Source organism: Harpia harpyja, chromosome 10 (assembly GCF_026419915.1).
Source record: "Harpia harpyja isolate bHarHar1 chromosome 10, bHarHar1 primary haplotype, whole genome shotgun sequence".
NCBI lineage: Eukaryota > Metazoa > Chordata > Aves > Accipitriformes > Accipitridae > Harpia > Harpia harpyja.
Genome location: NC_068949.1, coordinates 8,427,479 through 8,445,874, shown reverse-complemented (window position 1 = coordinate 8,445,874; position 18,396 = coordinate 8,427,479). Strand labels below are relative to the sequence as shown.

Here is an 18,396-nt window from a genome sequence, read left to right as displayed (position 1 = left end):
TGGTGATGAGCAATGCTTGAATACATCATTGCAAAGAGGTCTCTGAGTAGCTCCTGTGGCTCCATGTGTGAGTTTGTCTCCCATACAAGTTCAGCTTTGAAAAATTCAGAATATCATACTATGGCTGTATCATTACTCCTTTGTTCTCTATGTATTTTGGTGCCAAACTACAGACCTGGATATATTTTAACCGAGTGCATTGCACGTTTTACCCAGAAATCTAGTAGTCTTTAGTGAATCTCTTCATTTATGTATCCAAGTTTGTAAAGATACCTGTCTGCTGGCAGGAAGATTTTGCATGGTTTTATTTTAGTTGGGAACAGCTTTCCAAGCAATGATTCCTTACGAAGTCATAAAGGATGATCTCTTGGACTGAATATAAGCCTCTTAAGCTCTTCTCCTGGCTCTGTGCTGTATGCTTATGGTTGCCTTTGGCAAACCCCCTCCTTTCTGTGTTGTTTGGTTTTGATAAAGATGAGTTAATTTGTTACTGTTTGTACAGTACTTTAGTGACTTTAATTTTCATGCTTCCTAACTTCAGTAAAATGTGGGTTTATATTAATAGTATTAAGCTAAATTTGTCTCATTAAATCCAGCCTTTCTCTTGTTTTCCAAAAAATGATGCTGGTAACTGCAGCTTTATCTAATCACTGAGAGAGGACAATAATTGCTTCTGAAATTATACTTTTCCTCCTTTTAGTACCATTTTCTTCATGGTTTCTGGAAGAAATCCTTCCACTTCTCCACATAATACCCTTCTCTGGGTTTTGGGTTTGAGTTTGTTTTTTTTTTTTTTTGTGACTTGAAAATAACTATCACCTGGGCATGCACACAGGCAAATGTTTAATAGCCAGGATACAGAGTTGTTAACAATATTTCTGTATTACAAATAAATTTGGTGTACAAAAATGCAATTGGAACTGCAAAACCAGAGACCTCAGAAGTTTGAGAACACCTATTTATCGTACCTTTGACCACTTGCTTTTGATTTAGTCTTTAATTAAATTATTATATGTACTGTTTTTTTCAGACCTCTGGAGTAAGGCGGGAGACCCAAGAGAGAAGTCTTGTGCAGTCTAAGTGTGGTACCATGATCTGTATTCACCAAGGAATGAATGATGCATGTACATTTTGCCTTAAAGTAGCCCTCTGATTTTGCAATACTGTGCTTCTTAATGTAGGTTTTCTCTCACTACCCAAGTTTCGTAAAAAATCAAACCAGAATCAAAGCACAAATGCCATCATGTTGCATCAAATGAGCTTCATGAGCAGTTGGTCCACCAGATTGATTGGCTTCCGAATGGGTAGTTACTGACATACAGTGTTATCCAAGTAGCAGAAAGAGGAGATACATTTACAGGGGCTCTTATAATACTTCCTGAGAGCAAAAAGGTGAGGCACTTGGGAACTATTTGAGTGTAGGCTCTAGTGCATACAGATAATCCCATTCTACATGGAGCAGCCACTTTTGGTCCAGTCCACAAACCTTTCCCAGCTTTTTCATCATGGGGAATGCTTCTTCCAGCCGATGCAGATGAAATTGTTGTATTTTTCAGATGTCAAACTTCTAAGCCTGTACAAGAGTGTATCCCTGGTTTTCAAAGCTTACTACTGTAATTTGGGCAGAATTCCAGAGACAGGTATCTCAGAGAGGAAGCCTGCCTCTTGAAGATGCCAAGTCCTTGTGATAAAGTGTGAGCGTACCAAAACATTTAAAATAATTAATCTCTAGAATATGAGATGACAAATTAATTTTTCATTAATGATGGGAGTCCCATTGGCTAAAACCTTCCTAAAAAAAGATGACAGTGACCTTGCGTGAGGGAGAGCACAGCAATTTTAACACAGGGAAAAGCTGGGAAGTCCGCAGCTCATGTTTTCGATCATCTTGGGGTATTCACTCTAACCACCCCCCAAAATACTTAGAGAGGAAATACTGTCATCTTTGTATAAAATCAGTTAATCCAAATTTCTCCTGGCAAGGTTGTGAGCTGTGTTGCAGAGGCTCTGTTGTTTCTTGTGTTGATGTACATGGCACAGCAAGCATTACTTAAGTCTCTGGCTGCCTCTTTGAAAAATGCTGTGTTGATAGTGACAGAATGATAGCTCTGGAGCATAGATTGCACGGGGAAAAAATGGTACCAGTGCCTTTCTGGGAGATTGTTTTTATTAAATGCCCATTAAAGTCAAAGGTGAAGTTTCCTATTGATTTCTATGAGTCCTGGATCAATCACTGTAGTCACAATTGAGAGACACATTACCAGAAGAGCTCTGCTTTTAAGAGATGGCATTGAGGTTGTGGGGGAGATAATAAAAACGTTTGTTGTGATTAGAGAGAGGCAGAGAGAACTGAGTCTCCCAACAAAGTCATTGTCTTTATGGAGTGGGAATCGTTTCTGCATTTGGTGTTTGCCCAGCTTCTGGGAATTGGGATCTTTATGTGCTGCTGAATAAGTAAAAGCAGGCCTGTGCTGCTACATTCCCATTGTGCCACGCCACATGAGAACTAATTTGTTTGCCATGGGCAAAGTTTGAAAAGGCATTTTTTTAATGTTCACAGCAGTTTTTTCCAGCAATGCCACTTTGCCCACCCTGCGGTCGGAGGGCATGGTGGATGCACTCCCCCAAAGCTGGTGGCTCTTCTGCTTTAGCTGGGGCACACTCTCACCCCCTGCCTTTCTGTTGCAGATATAGCAGCCATCTGAAAAGGTGCTTGAGGCTGGCCAGCCATAATAAAGTGATTTCCAGTTTCAGCTCTTCTCATTCTTCACACTCCAGTGGACACAGAAAAGGGGCTGCAAAATCAGTCTGGTCCGATATGCTCCCAGTCTGGTTTTGTTTTTCATGGGCTGCTCCTGAAAGCCACAGAATTTGAGAGCTCTGTTTTCACATGTGCATCAGGCAGTAACATGTAGTTTTAGTGGGAAAATGGTGGTTTTCCATAAATGGGGCAAAGTGTACCTTTAAAGTGTGGTTTTGGTTTTTTTTTTAATCCATTAACTTTTTCAGAATCAGAGCCCAGTAATATACTAGAAATATTTTAAAGCACCTGCCTTTATTTTGTTCCCCATTACTACTACTTTCAAATGCTTGTGGCCATACATAAACAGCTCACGAGGATAATAAAAGGGATTACCTGTAAGAAAAGTGGGTATTGTAAGTATTAATAATTATGCTATCATCACAGCCTTTTCACACGTGAGCAAACTTTAAGAGAAAGTATATGCACAGAGCTAGTTAGCTTTCCAGTCATGTTCTGTATTGGTTATTATTATTTCTCTTACAGCGGGTATCTCAGCCCTTATCTCTGATTCTTCTATTACTGCAGTCTACAATAAAGTTATAATCTTGTGATTCTGCAGTCGAAGTCTGCAGTTAAGGGTAGGACAGTGGTGTTGCTAACTCTGTACTTGCTCTTCCCTGTGGAAGAATTAGAGGCAAAAAGGTATAGATTGATGGGCTAAGGAGCATCTTAAATCACTCCCATCTGTGGTTGTGAACAAAAAGGATGACACATGTATTTCTGCAAGGTGAGGGGGCAATATTGGAAGTCTGATTTGTTACTTTTGGTGTTCAGATGCATATTTAAAGGGTGTAGGGCTTTTCAGAAGAGTTTGTGGGGTTTTTTTGGAAAGTATTGCACAGTAAACTGGAACTTGAAGTACATAGGTCTGATACTTGCTATGTCACAGACTCCCCATTTAATTAAATCAGGAGTTCAGCTTTCCTGTTTGTTCGATCTCTGTCTATAAAACTGACACAAAAGATCTTGCAAAAGCAGCAGACGTGTGGGGTGAACATGGAGCAGGGCTCTGTCGGGCAGTAACAGGGACCGTGTCAGTGCCTGGCACATAGCTACATGGATGCAGTTGGGGGTTATTGTTTTGGGAGGCTGCCAAAGCCTGGGGACAATCACAAGCAAAATCAAGAGCAATGGTTATTTGAAAAGGTGTTGAGTCGGGTGAATGTGCAGTGGTTTCTTGTGACAGGTAGCAAGGGCATTTTTCTGATCTGAGCATCCACCTTGATGAATTTTGAAGACTTGAAGAAAATACTGGGAACATTATGGCTCCTTAAAAACGTACTGCAATAAGCCTTTTTATTGAGTGAATTTATGTAGTTTGATTGCAGTTGCCCATATAATTACCTTGAAGAAAGAACAGGGTATGTAAGAAATCTTTATTAAAAATATAGAGGAGTGAGATGATTTCCAGCTCCCCGGTTTTCAATTCCTAGGGAGTCTGCTAAGTGCCTTGATGCTTCATTGTAGCATAAAAATTTGTAGGTTTTAGCATTTAGCATTGCAGCACAGGCTCTGTTGAAATGACAGCATGATTTGTACTTCCTCCTAAATGAAAGTAGCAATTTATTCCTTGTGATAAGGGGAAAAAACAAACAAACCAGAAACAAAATAACAGAGTAAAGGCTGAAAATAGTCTTTTTATGAGTAACAGCCTTAAGTAGATGGACTTACCATAACAGGGTGTAATGCTTCACAGGCAGTTTTGTTCTGCAATTTTAACAGTATCAGTTTGGGCTGCAGTTGATTCAGCATCTGAAGGCCAAACTGGAAAGCTTCTCAAAGGAAACTAAAAAGGGGTGGGTGTGGAAAAGCTTAACACAATTACTTTTTGAGTAGTTCACAAGATTAATCCTTCAGAACCCTGTTTTAATGTTCAGCCGTATGGTTAGATTTAAAAGGCAGAAATAACATTTACCATCCCCTCTAAGCAATAAGAAAATCCTCACCTTGCCTTCATCCCAACATCCTTCTATAAGTGTGTATTTTTTTATGTCACCCATAGAGATGGTTATTTAAGCAGTTGTAGTTTTATGCTGCCTTCATTTGAAACTTATGCTAAATACTAGGTTTGGGGTACATATGATTATGGTTGCCCACGTGAGTCTCCTCCAACAGCAATAGCTGTTGTAAAACAGAGGGTCAGAAATTAAAGTCCTGGTGATACCACAGTGCTACGCTTCAGTAATTCACTGCATTTCACAGAACCAAGCTTGGGCACCTCAGAAGGTCCAGAATTGAATTCTCAGTGGTCATTTTTAGATGTTGTTGATGGTCAAGATAGTGTATGTGGTTATTGTGATTCTTGTCGTCGTCCATCTTTAAAGTCAAACAAGGATGTAAAATATCAGGGCAGCTGCCAGCCACTGAATAGGGAAAAGGAGGAGAAAATCCCCGCCAAGAGGAGTATTGATCAGATTGCTGCTTTTTTGTAACGACAGGTGAAGTCTCTCCCAGTTTATTTCTACCTAGAACAAGGATTTCATCCATTTCTTACTCACATGGTAACTCTTGTTACAAGGTAAATGATTTCTCTTAGGCATGGTAGGTAACCACAGCTGATTCCTTGCAGTTAGGTACCTAACAGATTTGGTTCCTGTTCTGTTACCAAAAAATACAGAAGCAGCATCCTATGAGCATATCCTTAGCAGTTTTCAAAATCTGTAAATGAGAGGATTTTGTTTAAGAAATTATGTTTGTAAATATGTTGCATATAAAGCAGTAAATTTCTAACCCCCACACTTGCTATAAATCTTAAAAGCCACTGTTTTCTCTATGGTGCAAGTAGGTGGTTTTGTATCATTAGAGAAAACTGCGTTGGCATCACCACTGGTCACTGATGTGGTCCATGTAAAATGTCTTTCTAGTTTCCCCAGTAGAGAGACCTAGTTACCCTATTCTCCAATTATATCAACACAATTTCACTTTTCCTCAGAAGCCAGCATTACAAATTCCTGTCTTTGTAGCATTCACAAGTCTGTCAGCTTATCCGAGCCTTTTACCCTCTTGATGGTGAAGTTGATTCCAGGAGATCTTTGGCGGTGGACAACTGGAGATGTTAAGACAAGCTATCCAAGATTAAAAAAATAAGCACATAAAAAAATCACCTGCCATGCTTATTTATCCCAGTTAAGCAGGTTGTGATGTCCATATGCCTAATAGAGCGATGTCTGGCCGTAAGACCTCATAAAACTTCCTGCAAAGTGGAAATGCCTAAAATGTCAGTGTACCAGCAAACACTGGCCGTCTTTATCTTGATTGAGAAATAATCTCCTCAAAGTCATACCTTCTAAAAATAAGTTTAAAAGTCTTGGCAGGCAATTAGTTTCTAATGCTCTTCTACTGATCTTTATTTTGATTTTTTTCAACTTTTTAGCTGTTGTCCTTAAGCATTGACTTCTTCAAGTACTGAACCAGTAGTTTGATTTTATAACATTTGAAAGTCTCCGATTCCTTGTATTGATGTATTTTGTTTTGTTTTTTTAAATAAGCTCCGACGTCAATCCAATATTCCACTGTGGCAAAGGGAGTGAGAGAAGTTGAGATATATGGAGTACCTCGAACAGGGCATCCTTGCAAAATCACAAGGCATAGTTGAAAACCCATCAAACTTAACAGGTCTCCTAATGTATCTTATCTGTTTGAGAGCTGGTCGTTTTGCTGGAAACGTGCATGTGAATTTTTCCTATTGGCATATCCCACCATTGCACTCAATTCAGCAGAAGATCCCCTGCACTGTGGTACTGTGGGACACTAACCTGCGTAAGAGACGATGTTGGCACCAGCAAGTCTGTGTTTTGTTCTAGCACCAGAAATGTTGATACGCAAGAGGAGTGAGTTCATGCAGACTTTTTCCTTCTGCTTTCTCTTACCTCCTGAATTCCCAACTTTCATTCCTCCCCTGCTCGATTGTCACCACACAGAGGGACCAAGATGGTGCCTGATGTCAAGCTGGGGGCATGTATCTCTCTGAGGGGGGGGTTCTGCATTCATCTTAATGAGCTGCATCCTCAAAACAACTTGTACCAGATGAACACCATTTGGCCAACTAGGAAGGTGTGTCATTCGGAGTTGTCCAGAGATTTGCAGGACATGGGGCTATGGACTACCCTGGGGAAGGGAGTGAATGCAACAGAGGTTGCTTAACAGCTGCAGAAACCATGCGGATGCATTTGGTCCTGTATTATTTCATGCACAAAGTGTCTTTGCGATATTAGCAGTATTAATTTGTATTTACGTAAAGCTTTAAAAAGGCATAACTGTAGACTGGGACACGTACTTGTGCCTGCTTTGTCAGGGCAGTAGGACTCTGAAACCACTTCAGAAAGATTGTTTTCATGAGAGTTGTCTAGAATAAATCACCTATCTTTAGATAGCCATCTAAAACTGTCATCAGTGTCAAACCTTTTATTTATAAAACCAGCATTCATTAATTTGATGATTTTCCAAGCTAACTAATTTTTCCAAGATTTTGCTTTCTTTTGCTGTAATTTCAAAACACCCATTGGTTATTACACCCCTGCTACTGGCTAACCCCATTTTAAAATCCCCCCTCGCTTTGATGTGCGTGTTAATATTTAGCAGAACAGAGGGAATGCACCAGGGATGAAAATTAATTTCTGGAATGCAAAGGAGAAGATACCAGGTGAAGTCACCGTGGTCTGGTAGTATTATACAGCACATAGTTAATGATCTGTCAGCATTTTCTTACGATTTCCTGATTTTAGTGAATTAACTGGTTTGCAAAATTAAGAATGGTTTCAGATGAAAGTAGCTGTTTGAAATTAAGACAAATATGGAATAAATATGCAAATAAGTTGCAACAGCTGGCTAGACCTTTGTGGGGACAGTTTAATGATGCTTAGAAATTCTTATGCATCTGGAAGAGGAGGTTTGGCAGACGGTATTGTTTAGGCTTTGGAAAGTATGCCTCTAAAATAGTGATTTTTTTTTTTTTTTTTTTTCCCCCCAGCTGAACCTAGAATGAAACATAATGTCTGATTAACAGAGCATAGTAAATTAGCAAAAGGATTTTGGAATAAGGAGTAAATACCGAATCCAGCTAGGCTAGGAAGTGAATACTGCATCCAAATAGGGAGTGTAGGAAGAGTTTTAAAGTTGAGCCACAATACTTGGTTACATTTCTGCATGCAAAGCAAGCCCTTAGCTCAGGGAAGTGCCACCTTTGAAGTTTAACAATCAGATTTAGTTAGAAATTCAGGTTTTCCTAGTCTATCATGTAACACTGCTCATGGTAATAAGATGGTGAGGAATTTAAGTATGTAGCCAAACAAAAAATGTTATTCATGGAGTTGCCAAAACTTCTTGTATCACCTATGCCCCCAAAGACCTTCCATCTCCAAATAATTCATTTGATTCTGATTAACCACAAGCCCTGAGAGCATTAGAAAACAAGGTGATGAACTATTTTAGTTTATAAGTGAATACTCTGTCAAGTCGTTAACATTATTTCAACATCTTTGTTCCTGGAAAATAGTATCCTGCTTCTTAGAGCTAGTAACAAAAAAATAACATTCACTCTGAAATACTAAAGATTACTTGTCATTTATAGGGAAAGAAATATGTGCAGTGGGACTTTTAATTTTCCTGTGATATTACCAAACTTCACCTCTTATTTGCTGGTTTTGGATCTCCCAGGGATTTGGTAAAATACACCTTTTCTGAGAACTGTGTGCAGTTTTTTAACTGAGCGCCACGTGAAATTTACTGATTCATTGGTTGAAGGAGTGTAATGCATATGAATGCATATTTGAAAATTCATGACCCTTTTGTGACAGAATTACAAATAATATGGTTCAGCTTTGTAGCTCTCAGTTATATGATAGACTAAAGGGTATTAATTGTAAAAATAGGTAAAAGAATATCTTCTTGTAAATAACTCATTGTTGTAAAAGAAGAGTATCTTCACCTGATTCACTGGTAATATTTATAACTTAACTAGTAGTGGAGTGTAATATAAAAATAATTTGAGATAAATGCTAAAATTGTAAATACATGTTTATGGTAATATTGCTGTTACATTTTAGATTGTCCATCTCTTGTCCCTGTGGAACAGTTTTTCCCTGTTATTCTTTCCTTTCTCTTTTTGGCAAACACAGGTGTTTTTAACCTTCTGGTTTTTGAATATAAAGCTTCCTTTTTGAGTGCCTTATCAGGCTGTACCATCCCTGCTTTCCAGAGATGGGTCTGGCTAATCTAAATCCTGTGTCGTAGTTTGGGCTACATTTCAGGTCAATACTTTTATTTTTCAGAGAAGAAAGGAAGGATTAAATGAAAGAGAAGTATGCAAATCTTTTTAACCATGGGAAAATGTGTTATTTTTAGGGCAGAAGTGAAATAACCGAGGAACAAGTTTTTCTCATTATCTCTGCAATGGCCTGTAGCTAAACAGTAGGGTCCTTTCTCCTGCTATCTCTTCCTCACCAGTAAGGAGACAGTCATGGACAGGCACATCACATTGCAGCCAGACCTCTGCCGGGGTCTGGAGCTCATGTCTACATCCTTAGGGGTCCTGTGCTTTGGTCCTGGAAAGCATATTTTAATACCAATTTGGACAAAAGCAGAGGAAATAATAACTTCAGAACAATTTCTTCTCACCTGTGCAAGTTGGGAATAGGAGCTGGTGGAAATACTGCTTCTGTTGGCCAGCTGTAAATCAGTTTTCTCCCCTACGGCCCAAATATTTTAATAAAAACTAATGTCAGTCCTCTTCAAATACTGCTGTGAATGGGCAATTTAACGGCAATCTCTGCACATGAGCTATCTTGCTGGATTTTTTTGCGATGGTGGAATATAAAAGGGATAAAATTTAAGTTTTCAACCTTTATGTATCAGTGTGCACATCCCCATCGCTACCAGGCTGTGTTGCCCATCTGCTCTCTGATTTCCAGCACTGGAGTGCTTCTACTCTGGCTTTGCTTGTCCCTTGCCCTCACCAGAAGTTCAAGCATCACTAGAGCTCTGTGTTGAAGCTCGCATTCAGGAATGAAGTGGCCTTAATCCTGAAGAGGATTAAGTTACAGTGCACCTAAAGCAATTTAAATCCTGGAGAAGAGCCATCGCAGGCGGATGTAGCGGTGCTTTATGTCCCTTGATTTAGCTGATGGATGAGTCTCCATGTGCCTGAGTGCTCCGAGTACCCTGCTCCTTGCAGTCTTTGCAGATAGACCTTCTCGTCTGATTTTTGCCGTCTTGGTTTGGTACAAGTTTCTCTGGCAAAGAGGCATTCTCCCTAGGGCTGTCTGCATGGGGTTTTTCCCCTCTCCTGAACACACTGATTAACCTCTGCACTTCGAAGTGCAATTTTCAGGTGGCAGATAAAAGCAACAGAAAGATGAGAGAGCCCTTGGGCTACTTAGAGGAAGACCCTTAGAGACAGAGGTGGCCTTTCATGCCGTGTACTGTGCCACAGTCATTTTGTTGTACCAGGAGTGTGAAATTTGAGATCGGGGGTGCCATGCCAGATGGGATCACATCAGAGCTCGAACAGTTAGAGAAGAAAAATCCACCTCCTGTTTATAAATCAGCTAGACATGGAGATATTTTACATGGGTTTTTTATCACCGAATGATAACACTTTATTTTCTTGAACAGTATTTGAAATGGCAAAGAAACCCATCCACTGCTTGGACCTAATTTTGATACAGAGGCAACGACCACTTATATCAACTTAATATAGACCTAAAGAAGTTACAGGTTTCTTTTTTTAATTTCATTTGGCAAAAGATGAATTGATTGTGACATTGGAAACGGTCACCCCAAATCTGTGCACCAAACCTCGGTGGATCTTACTTACAGTCAGGAGTTAAGCGGTATGTTGTATTGCATGCAGGTGGGCTTTGATCACCTTCCCCGATTTATGCAACCACACTGGCTGAACACCGTGCTCGAACACTGTGCACCTATCAATCCAGCATTTTTCCTTTTCCCAATGTGAACTTTCATAGAGAAAACAAATTACCAGCAGGAAATGTTTGTCACCACAGGATGACGCAAAGATGAGACGATCTGTCATGTCAGTTGACTTAATGCATGAGTGCCATCAACCTGCTCTGAGTGACGGGGCATTTACAAACAAACGATGCTGCCGAGGGAACATCGTAACTATCTGGTTTTGCATTAGGACATTATTTACATTCAAAATGACACAGAATGCTGTTGTGGTCCAAGGGACCGGGGAGAGCAAATGGGATGATGTGAATTCATTAAAAAGTGGCTCTGGCCAGAGCTGCAAGTGATTGATGAGCAATTAAGTGGCAGGGCTCCTGCAGTAGCCTGCAGCCTGCTGTGAATACTCAAGAGGACATCTATTTTGGTTTTCTCTGCTTATGGTGATAGAAATGGGTTATTTACCCTTCTGATGGTGTTTATCCAGAAGTAGCAATAAATAAGGATTGCTTATTTCAAGAAGCTGGTTAGGATGAGTTTGAGCAAAAAAATGTGTTGTCGCTGTTGAAGTCATTGTAGCAATTATTAATGCATTTCAGTCTGGATATTAGCATTATCCCCCTTTCTTCTTGACACTCTTTGGTGCTGCAGATAACTACTTTAAAGTGCCATTTCGTAACTTCTGTATCACTTGCCTCTGCTGCTTTTTGTCCCTTCAAACATCCGAGTGCACTTGAATGCAGCGGGAAGCCTGCGCCACAGAGAGCAGCGCCTTTCCCTCCGGTTTGAATTCAGAGGAACTGACACCAAAGTTAAGGGCTCTTTATGGCTGTACCACAAGCGCCAGCATGCTGCTACTTGGAGGAGATCGATAGCATGAATGTGCTGCTTGTGATTGTGCAAGAGAATAAATTTGAGAGCTAAATCCTCTGTTCATCCATCCCAATGACAGACCCACCTGCACACTTCCTCCTGCTGTTTTGCCAAAATAATTTAGCTCTCATCCTCCATGTTAATAGTTCTCTGTCTTTTGTTAATAGTTCACCTGTCTTTTGGGACTGCTGATGTTGATGAAAATAAGCATTGTGCCAGAGAGTTAACAGTAATCGAAGCTCCATGAGCTTGAATCGAGGAGCTGACCAAATTTTCACAAACTCCTAAACTGGTATCAATAGTGACAAGTAGCAAATCGGGCTGGCTGAGACTCCACACCCTAAAACTCGGCCTGGAATGATTGGAACATGCTGTCTTATGTTATTTCCCACATTTTTTAACAGTTTTAGAAATGCTTTGACAGTATTTGTAGTAAACTGGAGCTTGAAATGATTTGGACCGTGAGGAAGTTAAGTTAGTTTGTTTTTCCAAGTTGCTTTATTCCAACAAGTTTTTCTAGCAGTGCATTAGTAATGTTTTTCATTTACATGATGCTTTTCTGCTTCATCAAGTGCATTACTACCACTCTGATAATGCCTGCAGCACTCCTGTGTGTTTAAGATGTGCTAACATTTCAGTTTTAATCAAAGTAATAAAAAGCACAAAACCAAAGTGAGTTCTGTAGGACACAGATCAAGGCAGCAACAAAGCTGTCAGTACAATACTGGTGCCCGAGACTCGGACCATTGGTGTGCCGAAAGATTTGGAACCACCTGAATATGCTGTATGTTATATATGTGTGTTGGTTTTGAACCAATATACCTGGAGGTCCCTGTGTCTTTTTAGTTCATATCTGTGCCAAAATTATACTTAAAAGTAACTATATAAATACCCTGTTCAACTCAAGTTCGTTGTGAAGCCAGCAATAAGCCATGATAATGATTTGATACTTGGTACAGTGTAATGATTAAATAGCTGATCCTTTGATGTGAACGAAAAACTCAGTATGCAGTTTCCCAGAAGAAAATTTGCTGTTATAATAAATTCTGGAAAAATCCTTTCCACTTCCTAAGGTGAACCCACTGGCATGGATGGGCTCCTGTTGGCCCTGTAACTCAGGTGGATGTTTTCTGCAGGCATATACGTAAGCTCTCCTGCAAAATTCCCCCCAAACACACATTTATTTTATCAGTTTTGTAATATTTTCAGGGAAATAACATGTACGGTTCATTTTGTACCTATTAAATGTACTTCACAATACCAGCCATGAAGTATGCTCTTTTGTGATGCTGAGGAAGAACCTTGAATTCAAGAGCAGCAATGATGGTTTGCATTTAGGTTGCAAAAATGATGGAGAGAGAGCATTTTATGTTGATTTTAGGCAGAGGATGAGTGGACAACCTGTGCTGGGCAGGCATGCGCCCTCACAAACCGCAAGAAGACTATGGGATGGGGAGCACAGGATAGGCTGAGGCAAGGAGTATGGGTTATATGGGACATATAACGCTCCTACTGCCGGCACAGCCTCCTCCCTTCCCTCCCACCTCTCTTCAGATCCAGCCAGCAAAACCCAAACCTCCTCCAGCCGCTTGTCAGCTAATCCATTAAAAATAATGAGTGGGGAAACAGTGGTGTCAGAATAAAAACTGTGGCTCCACAGGAAAGGCAGGTATGTAAAGCCCCTGCGTTCCTCTCCGTTATGTCTTACAAATAACGAGCCACCAAGGGCAGGTCAGCAGTGGGGATAAGTGGGTAGTGTGTATTCAGAAATAGCACTTACAGCACTATTCTAACATCAGATCTCTCCAGCGCAGCTTGGCACCAGTTGATCCACTTGTTTGATGGGATACAACCAACAGGCGGACTCAGCCCTCCCTTTTGGCTCCTACAATAGCTGCTTTGTGTCATGGGTGCTATCTATACCAAAATCCTTTTGTGGAATCTAAAGTTCAGCAAAAAACAGATGTTGAAAGAGAGATTGAAATGCAAAATTTACTTTTTGGCTTCTGGAAAATGCAATGGAAAGCGTTTTGCTAAATGATTGCCAATCAGTTCTATGGCATTCCAATTTTTGCTTCAGGTTCTGCTGTGTTGAAAGAAAACCAAAATGTGGACTAAGAAGAGGTTGGGAATTCATAATCTTCAGGAACATTTTTCTTAAACACCAAAGAAATTTTCTAAACAATTGAGATTTTCTTCAGAGTTCAGGATAAAACATCATAACATAGAGTGAACACAAATTTTCCTGGACCCAAATCAGTTTTGTCTTTTCATTTCTCAAGTAATCACTAGGTTTTGGGTCAGTTCAAAGCAAAATTTCCCCCTAGTTATGTCTCAGCTGCCCTGCTGTAGATGGTGCAGCCTCCTTCCTTCCTTTGAGAATTTTTTTCAGACATCTAATGCTTCGTAATTTTTTTTCAAACCCTTTTGTTTAACACAGTCTTCTCTTCCAGCAATTCAACAGGAGCATTGCCAGCATTTTTATTTGGAGTTCTTGTTCACCTTGGGCTCCTCAATGTTTAGTTCATGTTAGTCTCTGCACAAAAAAGCAATTAAACAGCTCTTCCATCTTTCAGTATTTTCTGTAGTTCATACCTAACAGATTTCTGCTCTCCTCTCCTCTTTACCAGATTCACAAATCTATCCTTTTGCTCTCAGGCTGGTAAAATGCCTGTCCAGCTTTCGTTCGTCTCCTAGCTCCAGATCTTCTAGCAAGGTGCACAAGAACCTTGTGCACAAGAAGCTTTTGCTTCATCTCACCAGTCCCATGGTATTTCTTTTGGCTTCATTTTACCCTATTTCTTAGTCTCTTGCTTGATTTGAACATCTCCTGAATCCACAAAACACTTCTTAACTGCTACCTGCCAGCGTTTTATTTTTATTTTGCATAGCTCAAATACTCTTTATTGAACCAGCAGCCTGTTGGGTTTATTTTTTTCTTTACCGTAGCAGGTCTACTTCTTGTCCTTTCTTTCCAAAACAGTGACCAACATCAACAGAAGTGGTTTCCTAAAGTGTTCTGCTCTCCTAGTTTATTCCCTTTTTCTCTGGAATTGGTAAATACGTGATTTGCTTGTTACCCAGCTCTAGAGCCCTTTTACATTTACAAGTTTTCTGATGATTTTTAGTGCTATTCATGATCATATTGTTACATGCAAAAGACTTTCATAATTTCATAATTTACATGCTTTCCGTCAAGCAATTCTGAGACTTAAAGAGCTGAATAACTGGGTTTTTAATGGGCTATAGAAGCCAGCCTGCGTCCTTCCGGCTGTATGGCAGGCCAGTGGATTGCACCTTGCACTTTTTTCCCCCATCCTTTGGACTTTCTGGCCACAAAGTCTTTGTTACTGGTAAAATTGTTGCTGTAATAAACTCTTAGCATCATGAGAGTACTACGTGCAGCTTTCTCTATACCAAGGCCATTCAGCCCCTTCAGAGTGGGAGGCGACCAAGGTCTGCACCGAGCTACTTCCTAATGATGATACTGTTCTTAGAATATAGAGTGATCATGGCAGTAAGTAGTATTTATAGACATTTCTAGAGGGTAGTTTGAGGCAAAATTTTTTTTTTTCAAGGGGTAAAGAGCCTTTTCAAAAACAGGAAAGAGGGGGGCCTTTCGATACAGTATGTTTTTTCTCTATCATATATTCCCAGCATTTCTTTAAGGCTGGGAAAGAACGTTCATTTCTTTAGGTCAAGATCATCTCCATACCAGCCCAATGGCTTAGACACAGGATGTGACGTCTTGGACCCAAGTACTGCTTGTGACTTCTTTCATAAATTCTAAAAATACAGACCTACATTCCTTAATAAGTTTCCACAAAACTCCTCAAGGTTTATAATTTACTAGAAAGATTTAGAATTTTCTTCCAATTTCTTTAATGGCATAATGTTTGTTTCTGCAGTTGATCATTTTACTGTTTTCCAAGCATGATGCCTGTGACAGCTTAATATCTATAATACCAAAACACAGTGGAGGCGAAGGCAGCTTTTTAACGCGTCAGTATCATCAGAAGAATTGTTACTATTCACTATTTTAAATCAGCATTTAAGCATATTCCCTTACAGAGCAACAGCTTGCTAAGCACGCTTTATAGTATAAATGGATGTCATCCTTGTTAATGATCGGCGGCGTTGGCTGCTTCCGTGTAATTAAAAATACCATTGACTACAATAATATATGCAGTTGCTTGAACATTTGCATCTTTGTTGTTCAACCTAGAGTGGCTGAGGAGCCAATTAGTCATTGAGGAGACATGCAGCAAAACAGAAAATAATCACAGTAACATCCTGTTGTTGCATCGATTAACTTGTCAGCGTAACTCAAAGCAGCAATACAAATATTGCAGAACAGTGTCAAGACAATGAACATTTTGTGTTCGTCTGCAGTAACAGATGACATCCAGTTTTCTTTCCTTCTCCAAAAATGTACTTTTCATACCATTCCCTGGGAAAACTGGAGGAGGTGGAGAGCTCTGGTTTTTCTTCTTGGCATATTCTGGTCACCTTTACAGGTATTATCTATTATAAATTTAGACAGTGCTTTTGAGCTGGATTTACAGTGTCTGTTTCCATAATGATGAAAACTGCAGGTTTACCATGTCACCAAGCAGAGTCATGGAGGATAAGGTGGGGCTTGGGCAGCTCCTGATCTCATTTAGATTTCTTAAAATCACAGCAAATTAGGTCAGTCCCAATCATATTTCTTCTCTTCTGATACATTAAAAAAAAAAAAAATTGTTAAGGGGATAAGAGGAGAGCATCTGAAGGACAAGGAAGTCCAGTAAAGGAGGGATTTTTGCCTTTGGACAAGGACAGTGTCTGCTTTTGAAGTATATTAGTAAATCAGTGTAAGTATAGCATGGACTATATTCAGATACATTATATCTTTATTTGAACAAAGAAATCGTGGGGTTTTTTGTGGTTTATTTTGTTTTTTAAGAATGAGGTCATGTCCCTGATAAATGCTAAAGCCTGTGTCATTCTCCCTGCTTCCCTGGAAACTGTATGGCAGCAGTGATGAAAGGAGCACAGAGAGTTTGGTTGGTTTTTCTTATTCAATCAATTATTTTAGTATCTACAAGATATTAGCACCAAATCGCTATAGAAAACATTTTAGAGGAGGAAGCTCTACATCCTCCTTCTTCAATGATCAGTCTAGCAGTTAGTGTCAGAGAGGTAAGGATGGAGAGAATTGTGTTTTATCATGGCATCACATCAGATTATTTCACCATTTCCTTCTCCATCTGGCAAAAAGTTGGTCATCCTATGTGTAAGGTAAACCTACTAAGAGGGGATTGGCAGTATGTTTGCAAGGGTATTCTACATGCGCCTCTCCAATGTGCTTTTGTCCTGGACTTCCTTCAGGTAACCAGATAAAGTGATGGTGGATAAGCTCAGGGACTTGCTGCCACCCAGTTCACCCAAGACATATTGAGCACCCAGGGATGCTTTTGGTTGCTGTGTCATTAAGCCAGCTGAGCTAATTCTGCTTATTGAGTTTACTAGGATCTGCCGAAAGCAATTTTGTACAAAATGCAATCATATATACTCTACTTGATCTTTACCTGTAAGTAGGATCATGGAGCTATCTGTAAGTTGGATCATGAAGTTGGCTTTTAAAATAAGTTTAAAAAACCCCTTTGTGCTGTATCTTTCACCCATCGGTAATCTTTAATTTCATAGCAAATGACAGCAAGCTGGTTTCTTGTAGTGTTTAGGCTCTGTTTCTATAAGCATTTCAGCAAACCACTATGAGTTTATTAAATATAAAGTGCTGTGTCTTCAGGTACTCTCAAACAGCGTCTAGTGCCATATAACACTTGGCCATCGTGTTATAATCTGCAGTAAGGACCTATAGCCACATTTCCCCACTCCGGCACACTAAATTTCTTGTTTTCCCTTTCCCATCCAGCAATACTTTCTAATATTTTCTAGTGTACCTGAAGTGTTTCAACATCCTCTGCTTTTTATGGGAGCTGAGAATACACAAGTCTTCCAGGAGATGGCCCAGACCAAAACTGAATGTAGTAAACAGTAATTGAATCCCAATAAAATCTCTTAACTGCCGTAGCTTTCCAGTTAAGCCTCGGGAAGGGCTTCCCTCCTGTCACAGCATTTGATGATCTAAATGCAAGTGTTCTCGATTGCTTTAAAATATACATCAAGTGCTTTTAATGCGAATGGCCTCCTTTTTCATATATGGTGAAATTTTTTTTTTTGAGAAATAGAGAAAATGAAATGCCCAAATAGTAAAATCAACATATATTTGCCTCTGACCCTTTTAAACATATGAAAACGAACACTTTGGATATTGCAAAATTACCATAAATTTTAAAAAAGGTCCCACGTCAAGGAGTTCTTGAAATTTTGGGGTTTAAACTTGTGTGGAGTACCCTTGGTGGAAGTGATGCCTTAGCAGTAAGTCATCAGAAGGGCAGTACTGCTCTCCTGGGTTTTCTCAAATCTTTAAAATTAAAGGCCAGAGAACGCTGCCAGCACTCATAACCTGTAAAGACAGGTTTGTTAATGCTTTTTGAGCTGAGTAACAGTTGGGTTTGTTGGTTGTGTTAGTTTTTAATCCAGTTTTATAAAGAAGAAGGAAATGTGTCAGTAGCAGTTCTCATCAGCTGAACGTAATCAGCTGCAACAGAAATAACGGAGTTGCCCATGCGAAGGTTCACAAGGCAATTGGAGAGATGCGATGCAGAAGAGGGAATCCTCTGCTGGTACAAAAATCATCCATCTTAGTCTTGCATCAGTGTGTTCACTGTGCATCGGGTGGAGTTGGCTGGGACTGGGTCGAAAAGCAA

The 18,396-nt window shown here is 39.8% G+C and overlaps 1 protein-coding gene across 2 annotated transcripts in view; it reads left to right on the top strand.

Moving 5' to 3' along the window:
* Positions 1-18,396, top strand: part of PRKG1 (protein kinase cGMP-dependent 1) — a 534,317-nt gene that overhangs the window by 241,597 nt on the left and 274,324 nt on the right. The window lies entirely within an intron of this gene.